Raw genomic sequence first — 10,258 nt, 5'->3', positions numbered from 1 at the left:
TCATAGCCAGCTGCTCAGTGTTCCTTCCTTCTTCCCTAAGTTATTGTTGGTCTGCTTTTGTTGGTTTGTTTGTTTGTTTTGTTCAGGGTATTTTATCACAGCAACAGGAATGAAACCAGGATACCCAGTGTGTATGATGTTTTGCAACAAATTAGAAGAAATGAAGAAACACAAGGGAACAAAATGGAGCCTCCGTCCCAGGAGGGTGATCAGGAAAAGACTGGACAGAGGTCAACTTTTTAAACTCTTTGACAGTTTCATACACGTGCACCATCAATTTTAGCTGTTTTCATCCCCGTATTCCCTCTCATCCCCTTTCTCTCCCGTAGAAACCCTCCTCCCTCCCATCGTCTCCCGCCTACTCCCTGTCTTGTGTGTGACCCACAGAGTTTAACTAAGGTTGTCTGCACGAGCACAGCAGAGGTTTTCACTGGCGCGTGGGAAGGTTATCAGTGGAACACCACTGAAGAAAGTGACATCCCCGAGGGTCTACATTTCCAAAGATTTATTGGTTTTAGTTATGTATATGCACGTGTGTGCAGGTGCCCATGAAGGCCAAAAGGGGATGCCGGGTACTTTGAGCTAGAGTTCCTGGCATTTATGAGCCATCCAAGGAGATGCCGGCCTCTGAACTCCAGTCCTCTTCTCAAAGGACTTTTCAGGAAGTCTTTTCTGAACCACTGAGCCATCACAGCACCCCTGGTGGCTTTTCTCTCTCTCTCTCTCTCTCTCTCTCTCTCTCTCTCTCTCTCTCTCTCTCTCTCTCTCTCTCTCTTTCTTTCTTTCTTTCTTTTTTTCTTTAGACAGGGTTTCTCTGTATAGCCCTGGCTGTCCTAGAACTCAGTCTGTAGACCATGCTGGCCTCAAACTCAGAGATCAGCCTGCTTCTGCCTCCCTAATGCTGGGATTGAAGGCATGTGCTCTGGGGTTTTCTTTTTAATCACCTTTCTGGCTCCTGGGGGCAGGGGTGAAGCTAGGGCCTCGTGAGTGCTAAACAAATGCTCTGCCACTGAGCTATGTCCCAACCTCACTTTATTTGTGCATTTTACCTTCTACATTAATCACTTTTCACAGACATTTTCTTTAAAGAATGGTTTATAATTGACCAAATTCTTCTCACAGTTCTCCACAGGTGAGTCCAGGAACAAAGGACAACATTTTTAGCAGGAGGGGTGAGAGGGACCCTGCAGGTGTCCAGGCAGGGGAGTGAATGTGAAGAGGTGAGAATGAAAACAAGGTTCAGATTGATTTCATCAATCTGGATCAGACTGGGGGACACAGTACAAATTTTTTGCGGGAGGAAGTTTCCTAGTTAATACAATCCCCAGTGCACAAGAAAGTATAATTACATCAAAACTCAATTCAAGGCATATGTCACTTCTTCCAAGAAGATGGGTTCTAGAGATGGGCTGCCTGTACTAGCTAAGGACCTAAGGAAGGATCTGGCCTGGTCTCGGTCATACAGATAGCATGGAGGTCATTTGGGCTGTAGCCACCCCCAGTCCTGGCTGTGGGGCCTTCAAATGGCCTGGTCCAACAGATAACGCAGATCACCAGCCTTCCAGATGGAAGAACAGGTAGTTCCTCACTTCGTGACTAACATTCGGGCTTTCCCTGAATGTCTGTAGGTGCAAAGACCTTTGGGGTCCCAACAGAGGGGAATCAGAATGTGAGTTGGGTGTCTACTGAAAAGATCCAACAAAAGACAAGCAGATAAAAAAGTCAAAGTAAGACTTTTTAACTTGAGCAGTTTCTGTCCTATTCATCAAGACACTTTTTAGGTGGTGAGTCTATGGAAAACCTGTGGATTGCTGGACAGACAGCTCAGCAGGGAAAGGCACTTACCACCACGCCTGAAGACCTGAATTTGATTCCTATCACCTACATAGTATAATGAGAGGAGAACTCCTGCAAGTTGTCCTCTGACCTCCACACACCATAGCACATGCTCACTCTCAACATGCCAATAAATAAATTATTTTCTATTTATTAAAAGAAAGAGAGAAGCCGGGGGGGGGGGGGTATCACATGCTTTTAATCACACCATTTGGGAGGCAGAAGCAAGAGGATCTCTGGGAGTTCAAGACCAGCCTGGTCTACAAAGTGAGTTCCAGGATAGTCAAGACTGTTACACAGAGAAACCCTGTCTGGAAAAACCAAAGAGAGAGAAAGAGAGAAGCTGGGTGTGGTGGTACACACACGCCTTTAATCCCAGCACTCGGGAAGCAGAGGCAGGTGGATCTCTGTGAGTTTCATGCCTGGTCTACATAGTGAGACCCTGTCTCAGAAAAAAAAAAAAAGAAAAGAAAGAAAGAGAGAGAGAGGAGAGAAAAGAGACCTAAGTTCCCTGTCTCCGTGAAGGCAGGTTCACAGGGCTGTCAACCACATGGTGAGAGATGGAACTCCGCTGCGAGGAACTGGAGTTGCCTGTGTCCTCATTTTGGACTTTGCACCTCCAGACTGTAAGAAATGAACGCTTGCTGGGTAAGCCACAGGGAGGCACTTTGTGAGACAGTAGATTAGTGCTCACAAGCTATTGGGATAGAGGTCAGTCTGGTTTGGTTTTTATTTCTTTCTAGCCACGGTATTATCAGCCACACTGTGCCATTTTACACTCCACTCAAATGCTACAGACCTGACTACATAAAATAAAGTGTATTTATTTCATGTCTATGAAGTCACTTGCCTTCCCCTTACATCTGTCAACACTTGGGAAACAAGAAAACATTCTCTTTGTGCAGCCACTTCCCAGAACGCACCAGTCTCTTACTATGTGTGGCTAACTTGAAGGTACAGTACTGCTTAGGAGTAAGTAAAATGAAAAGGAAAAGATAATCATCACTCTTGGAAATTTTGGGTTGGGGCTGGAGAGATGGCTCAGCAGTCAGGACACTTGGCTGCCGGTGATCTGTCCCCAGCACCCACACAGTGGCTCACAACCATCTGTAACTATGGTTCTAAAGCCCTCTTCTGCCCTCCAAGGGCCCTGCACACACGGTGCACAGACAAACAGTGGCAAAACACTCGTGCATGACGTAAAAAGCAATAAATCTTGTTCTTTGTGCACGAGCCACCGTTCCTGGACTGTGGCTCCCACCACTCATCAGCGAAGCCTCTCCTTACAGTGAATAGAGCCACCGCAGAAAACCACAGCTGGACATATGCAGAGATCAGCAAATTGTGTGGAGTCCAGCTGCAACAGATACAGCCACATCACAGGTTCCTGCATCTGTATCTCAGGGAAGATCTCAGAAGAGGGACAGAAAGATCCTAAAAGCCAGAAAACCATGAAGTCTGCCGTGAAGCATTCTCTCCTTGAAATGAAGCAGGACTGGGACAATGGCAGTGTCGATGGCCAGAAACCGTGGAGAAGGGAAGTTTTGCAGGATGCCACCCCTAGATAAAGAACTATGGGAGCTACTGACTTCTGGGAGAAGGAGAATCCATCTCTCCCGGGGATGAGCCCCATCACTGGTTGTTCAACACAGAGTGCTCAGTCATAAAACCAGTTACACACACAACAAAAGTGGACTCGGAGGGTTGTGTGTACAGACACATATGTGTGTATGTATGTATATGCTTACACATACATATACACATATGTAGATATATGTAACCCAACAGATAAAGGTTGTTATGAAGGTTTCTCTGGTGCCTTCCAGGTTAATGAAGGTCTCGCTTCCTCAGTGTTTATCTCTCCTGGTGTAAGGATGGCTGTGTGGAGTTATGTGTAAAGATGGAAAAGAAAGGACAGCTGTAACAGGTTCTCTAGGGTCACAGAATTTATGGAATGAAGGTATATATATAGGGGATTTACCGGAATGACTTACAGGCTGCAGTCCAATAGCTAGCTGTGAATGGAAAGTCCAAGAATCCAGTAACTGCTCAGTCCCACGAGGCTGGGTGTCTGAGCTGGTTTTCTGCGTATGCAGAATCCTGAGGAAGTAGGCTCCAAAGCCAGTGAAGGAATGGGTGTGTTAGCAAGGTGAGGGCAAGCAGGCGAAAAGCAAAAGCTTCCTTCTTCCATGTCCTTATGTAGGCTTCCTGCAGAAGGTGTGGCCCAGATTGAAGGTGTGTGTCTTCCTTCCTCAAGATCGGGATCAGAGGTGTGTCTTCACACCTCAGAGGTCTGGATTAGAAGTGGCTTCACCCACTTCGAGCCAAGCAGAGTATCTCTCACAGGTGTGCCTTTCATTTCTGGGTTCTTAGTGAAGTTGACAACCAAGAACAGCCATCACAACGGCCGTGTGACATTGTACCCTGTTCTATATGGTGATATTTTATTTGTATTAAAATGTTATTTGTATGTTAATAAATAAAGTTGCCCGGGGGTCAAAGCTATTAGCAAGCCATAGGAAAGCAGGGCAGTGGTGGCGTACGCTTGTAATTCCAGCACTTGGTAGGCAGAGCTGGGTAAGTCTCTGTGTGTTCAGGGATACAGCCATTATTGGATACACATGCCTTTAATCTTAATACCAATCATGGAAAACCTGGAGGCCTATACAGACAGGCCGTGAGGAGGCGGTCATGTGGTTGGGTTTACAACCAATGAGAAGGCAGGACAGGAACTCTATATAAAGACTTTAACACAGGGGTAGCTCTGGTTCGGAGAGGTAGGACCACCGCAGGAGGAAGAGTAAGGTTTTAGCTCTTAGCTCTGACCTCTTGACTTTCTTCTTTGCATTGGTTCTGTGTTTCTTATTTAATAAGAAGGTTGGTTACATCTACACTCGGGAGAACTAGGCAGGTGGATTTCTATGAGTTCAAGGCCAGCCTGGTCTACAGAGCAAGTTCCATGACAGCCAACGCTACACAGAGAAACCATGTCTCAGAGAAGCCAAAAGGAGGAGGAGGAGGAGGGGGAGGAGGGGGAGGAAGTGGTGATGCCATCATGGTCCTGCAGGATGGTGAGGTGCTGCCACCTTCTGGGCACCAAGAATAATGCCACCTATTTCAACTGCTGTTTCCTGTCTCTGGAACTATGCACCCCTCTCCTATCCCAGCTATCCTCGGTTTATATGACTCTTTCCTGATGGTTGTTGGTCTGTCTGCCTGCCTGTCTGTTTCGCAACAGTCCTGGCCTCTGTACTGATTTCCATTTGGATGAGAACACTGAGGGACCCACAGGAATTGTTTGGAGTCGGCTTCCTTGTGTCTGTCCACATTGGCTCAGATTGCCCCTCCTGACCCAACCATGGTTGGCTTCCTCCACCGCCTGCTCTGCCGGATCCCTCAGGGCATGCTGTGGTTCCTGGCAGCCCCTCCTGGCAGCCACTCTTCCCGCCCAAAATAACTTCTTTTCTCCACAGGGTCTCCAGCTAGTCCCTAGGTTTCCTCCCTTCCTCTCTGGCTGCAGCCTCTCCTCAGGCGTTTCTCTAATCTTCCTTCTCCCAGATCCAGCACTGAGCCCACTCTCTTCACAGGCCTCGAGAGATCATCACTCCTCAAATCCTTTGTGTGCGGAAGACACCAGCCCAGTCTTGTCTCTGACTCCCAGCTCTGAGTGTGACTCACAGACTATTCCTGGGGACACAGCACAAGCTAGAGCTCCTGCTCTGACTTCCTCGGATGACGAACTGTGATGTGGAAGAGCAAGTGAGATTTTTCTTCCTTGAGTTGCTTTTGGTCATGGCAGTTCATCACAGCAGTAAAATCTGTAGGACGCAGCCGTTTGTCCAGATGTGTCCAGCAGAGCACCAGGCACCTAGGCAGGCCTTGTTGCTGTTCTCTGAGACAGTCTCACCACGTTTCCCTGACTGCAGGTGTGTGCCGCTGTAGCCATCCTCTTGTAGCTCCTCCGGCAGGTGACCCCCCACACCAGGGACTCCCCTGCCATCACCCGGACCCTGTGGGTCCCGGACTGATGTGCTGGCTCATTCTTCTACCACTACGCCCTGTCTCTGTGACTCTATCACGATTCTGCTACTACTTGCCCTTGACTAGAACCTTCTAGAAGAGCCAGGATGTAGCTCAGTTGGTAGAGTGTACACCTAGAATGCACAAATCCCTGGGCTCCATCCCCAACACTGAACAACCCAGCTGTGCTGATAAACGCCTGTCATCCCAGCATTCTGAGGTTGGAGCAGGAGGATCCCAAGTTTAAGGTCATCCTCAGCTGCATAGTGATTTTGAGGCCAGGCTGGGTTACATGAGTCCTTGCCTCAAAAGAAGAAAAATAATTGGGGAATTATCTTGCTCTATAAACCAGGCTGGACTCAAACTCATGGTCCTCCCACAAATGCTAAGACTACAGACATGCATCCCCACATCCAGCTCACCAGTATTCTTGACTGTGGCAGTGAACTGGAGGTACTGGACACCCCTCCTCCCACTTAACCTTATGAGCTTCCTTTAAAATCCATATCCAGGGGCTGGAAACATGGCTCAGTGGTTAAGAGCACTTGCTGTTCTTGCAGAGGACCCAGATGCAGTTCCCAGCACCCACAAGGTGACTCACAACCATCTGTAACTCTAATGACAGAGGATATGGTGCCTCTTCTGTCTCCCATGGGTACCAGGCATTTGTGTGGTGCACAGAAACTATGCGCAAGCGCTCACACATACAAAATGAAATAAGAATAAGTTGTTGTGGGAATTCCGCCATTTGGCCCAATGACCAATTGGATGGAGAGTTGTTTTGCTTTGTTTTGTTTTGTTTGGCATTATGGGCATGGTCTTCTCTGAGGACATGGGACACCTTAAAAACTATGGGACAGGGGTGCATGCTGTCTTGGGTGGTCAGAGCAGGAGCAAAGGTGAAGAAGTGTGGCTTGCAATTGGTTCCCGCGCCCTTGGGCAGAACAGCAGGACAACAGCTGGATCAGCAGCAGCGTCTACCTTGTTCTGTGTTGGGAATGTACCTTACTGATGTCATCCCTTAAGAAGTCTTACCTGGCCCCTTACCTCAGTGTCTCTCCTCATCAATAAATATATTTTTAAAACCCATCTCCACATTAGACCAGAAGCCAGGACCTTGGTCTCTTTTTCATCTTGCAAGATGGCGGGTGAAAAAGCCAAGAAGGCTGACACCGAGGAGAAGATACCTGAAGCCAAGAAGGCTGGGAGTGACGCCGCTGCTGCTGGTGCCCCTGCCGCTGCTGCTGCTGGTGCTCCTGCCCCTGCCGCTGATGGTGCTGGTGCTCCTGCCCCTGCCGCTGATGGTACCCCTGCCACTGCTGCTGCTGGTGCTCCTGCCCCTGCCGCTGATGCTGCTCCTGCCCCTGCCGCTGATGCTGCTCCTGCCCCTGCCGCTGATGCTGGTGCTCCTGCTGCTGCTGCTGGTGGTGCCCCTGCCGCTGCTGCAACCAAAAAGAGTGACCCTGAGGTGAAGAAGCCCCAGTTGTAGCTGAAACCCTGTCCCGGTTAGAGGAATTGGCAGATACTTCCTATGTGCTATGTATTCCAGAAAGGCCTTGTACAAAAGGAAAACTCAGTTGTAAAACCCGAGGTTGAAAAGAAGAAGAAAAGGGAGAAGGTCCTTGTTACTGCCACAAACCGGTTGGTGGTGACAAGAACGGTGGTATTCGGGGTGGTTACGCTTCAAAAAATGCCAAGGTCTTATCCTACAACTCGGGAGCTGCTGAGTCATGGCAAAAAGCCCTTCAGCCTGCATGTGAGAAGTCTGCATGCCAGCGTCACTCTTGGGATCATCCTGATCATCCTTATGGGTGCCACAGGGGCAAGAGAGTGACCTTCCTGAGGAAGCTGGACAGTGGCTTGCTACTTATGACTGGACCTCTTGCCCTCAACAGAGTTCCTCTGATCAGAACACACCAAAACTTTCTCATCATCACCTCTACAAAAGTTGGTATCAACAAGGTTAAAATCCCCAAACACCTGACTGACGCTTACTTCAAGAAGAAGTAGCTGCGCACACCCGGGCACCACGAGTGAGGTCTTGGACACAGAGAAGGAGAAATACGAGATTTCAGAGCAGCGCAAGGTGGATCAGAAAACTGTGGACAGGCAGATTTTGCCAGCAATCAAAACCGTTCCCCAGCTCCTGCGATCTCAGTTCTCTCTGACTAATGGGATGTACCCCCACAAACTGGTTTTCTAAATTGCTAACAACTTAATTAAACAGCATATGTTTATAAAGCTGTATATGTATATGTATATGTATATGTATATGTATATGTATATGTATAAAAATCTCCAGACATAGTCACCCTTGAAGATGCTGGACCTTTGGGGTATGATTTTTTGGAGAATGTTGTTCATTCTTTGTGGCAGCTGATCCTGTTTGTCAATTTGCAACATCAGGGAAAAGGAACTTCAGCTGAGGAGTTGCCGCCATCAAACTGACCTGTGGGCATGTCTGTGGGGCATTTGTTTATTGCTAATTAATGTAGACGAGCCAGTCCACTGTGGGTTGTGCCATCCTTAGGCAGATATGTAACCGGAAACTTTTCTGTGTCCTGTTTGACCCACAGCAGCTTATAGAATAATCACTCAGACACTCAGAGGCTTCATATTAATTACAAGCTGTTTGGTCTATGGCTCAGGCTTATGGCTGGCTAGCTATTACATCTTAAATTAACCCATTTCTATTAATCTATGCATCGCCATGTGTCTCATGGCTTTACCTGTGTTCTGTTACATCTTGCTCCCCCAGGCAGCGTGCAGAGGTTCCCCTGACTCCTCCTTTCTGCTCCCTGTATCTTTGTTTGGATTTCCTGCCTGGCTATAACCTGTCTTGCCATAAGCCAAAGCAGCTTCTTTATTAACCCATGGTAGTAACACATACTCATAGCATACAGAAAGACCATCCCACAGCACTTCCCCTTTTCTGTCTAATCAAATAGGAAGGTTTTCATTTTACCATAGTAAAATTATATACGACAAAACAGTTATCAAACAAAAATCACAGTTACAATATCTAGTCTATTTGTATTTGACAAAATTAAAAAAACATTTAATTATATATCTTAGTGAATCTAAAGTTTTATATCTAATTTATCTTTTATCATAACTAAGGAAAATTATAATTATAACTATCTAGTCTTCAACTCCATCAAAGTCCCCAGAAGGATATAATATTATGTGAGTAAACATGAAGTACATTGCAAGCAACTTCCAAAACTCTAGAAATGACAAGAGACATCTGGCTGCCTGGACAGTCACCCAAAGGTCCTCTGTAATGTTGGGGCCTCTGTCTTCAGCCTACAGGCCTCGAGTATATGGCAGACTTTTCAGTGAAGCAGGAAATTTGAAGGACTGTCCCATCTATTTCGGCAAAACTCGTTAGTTGCTTTCCTATGTGTCCTGCAGAATGTCTGACAGTTTCCTCTGTGAAGCAGGAATCTGAAGGACCATTTCGCCTTGTTTTGCCAAAGTTCAGTGGTCATTTTACTGTGGGTCCTGTATGTCTGCTGCAGGCCGCAGGAATATATCATAAGAATTCAGCTGGTTTTGGCAAAGTCACTACCTGGAGGAATCAGGAGGAAACAAGGAGTTTTTGGTGTTACTTGGCTTGTTATATATCAGCTGTCTTCTGTTATGAAAATCAAGTGTGCCTTCATAGTTTTCCCAATTGACTTTTCCCTAAGAAGGGCTAACAGTGTGAACTGATCACTCTCTGGACATACACATTCCAGGTATTTGGAGAACAGCCTCAGGAAAGGCTTTCTCTGGAATCAGATATCTCCCTTGGCCACTTTCAAGGACTAGCAGTAATAACATGCAAGCCTCCTGATTTAAGGTAAATTCCACAAGGAGACACCACCTAGGTCAGGTGGACGTTAAGTAATAGTTTTACACAATTCAGCTCGGACCCTCCTTTCTTACAGCCTTACTAACTTTATAGACTGCTAACTCCTTACCTAACCACTTCTAGGAATATTTAGATAACCTTCTGCGCTGACAGCTATGCTCAGCCAGAACCCCAGTTCAAGCTTCCCTGTAATTATCATTGGCAGCATCCGGCCAGGTCCATCCCCAGATGGAGGAAAGTACCTCATCAGAGATACCTCCGTACTTTCTAAGAACAGACTTAAGCATCCAGGCTACCCATTTGAGAAGGCCTGGCAGATGTGTCAGTTAAGCTTTACTTCCTGCTTTCCCAAACCTTTCCTCTAGTTCCAGATCTCCCTTTAACTATCACCAAAGGCATCTAGCTGTACACAGGTTGCCTAGCGACTGAGCACACTTTCCCCCACCCTGCAGAAAAAATGGCAGATAGCTTGGACAGATAGGAGCCACAGGAAAAAAGAAGACAGTTCTCTTTTCTCCCATTGACCTAGCAACTTATAGATTCTTA

The 10,258-nt window shown here is 47.0% G+C and overlaps 1 pseudogene; it reads left to right on the top strand.

Moving 5' to 3' along the window:
• The first annotated feature begins 4,922 nt into the window (after positions 1-4,922).
• On the top strand, positions 4,923-8,141 carry LOC128105068 (60S ribosomal protein L6-like; annotated as a pseudogene).
• The last annotated feature ends 2,117 nt before the right edge of the window (positions 8,142-10,258 follow it).

This window comes from Peromyscus californicus, unplaced genomic scaffold (assembly GCF_007827085.1).
Source record: "Peromyscus californicus insignis strain IS unplaced genomic scaffold, ASM782708v3 Scaffold_11__1_contigs__length_118956290, whole genome shotgun sequence".
NCBI lineage: Eukaryota > Metazoa > Chordata > Mammalia > Rodentia > Cricetidae > Peromyscus > Peromyscus californicus.
The sequence above is the reverse complement of the archived record's forward strand: the minus strand, read 5'-3'. Positions and strand labels throughout refer to the sequence as shown.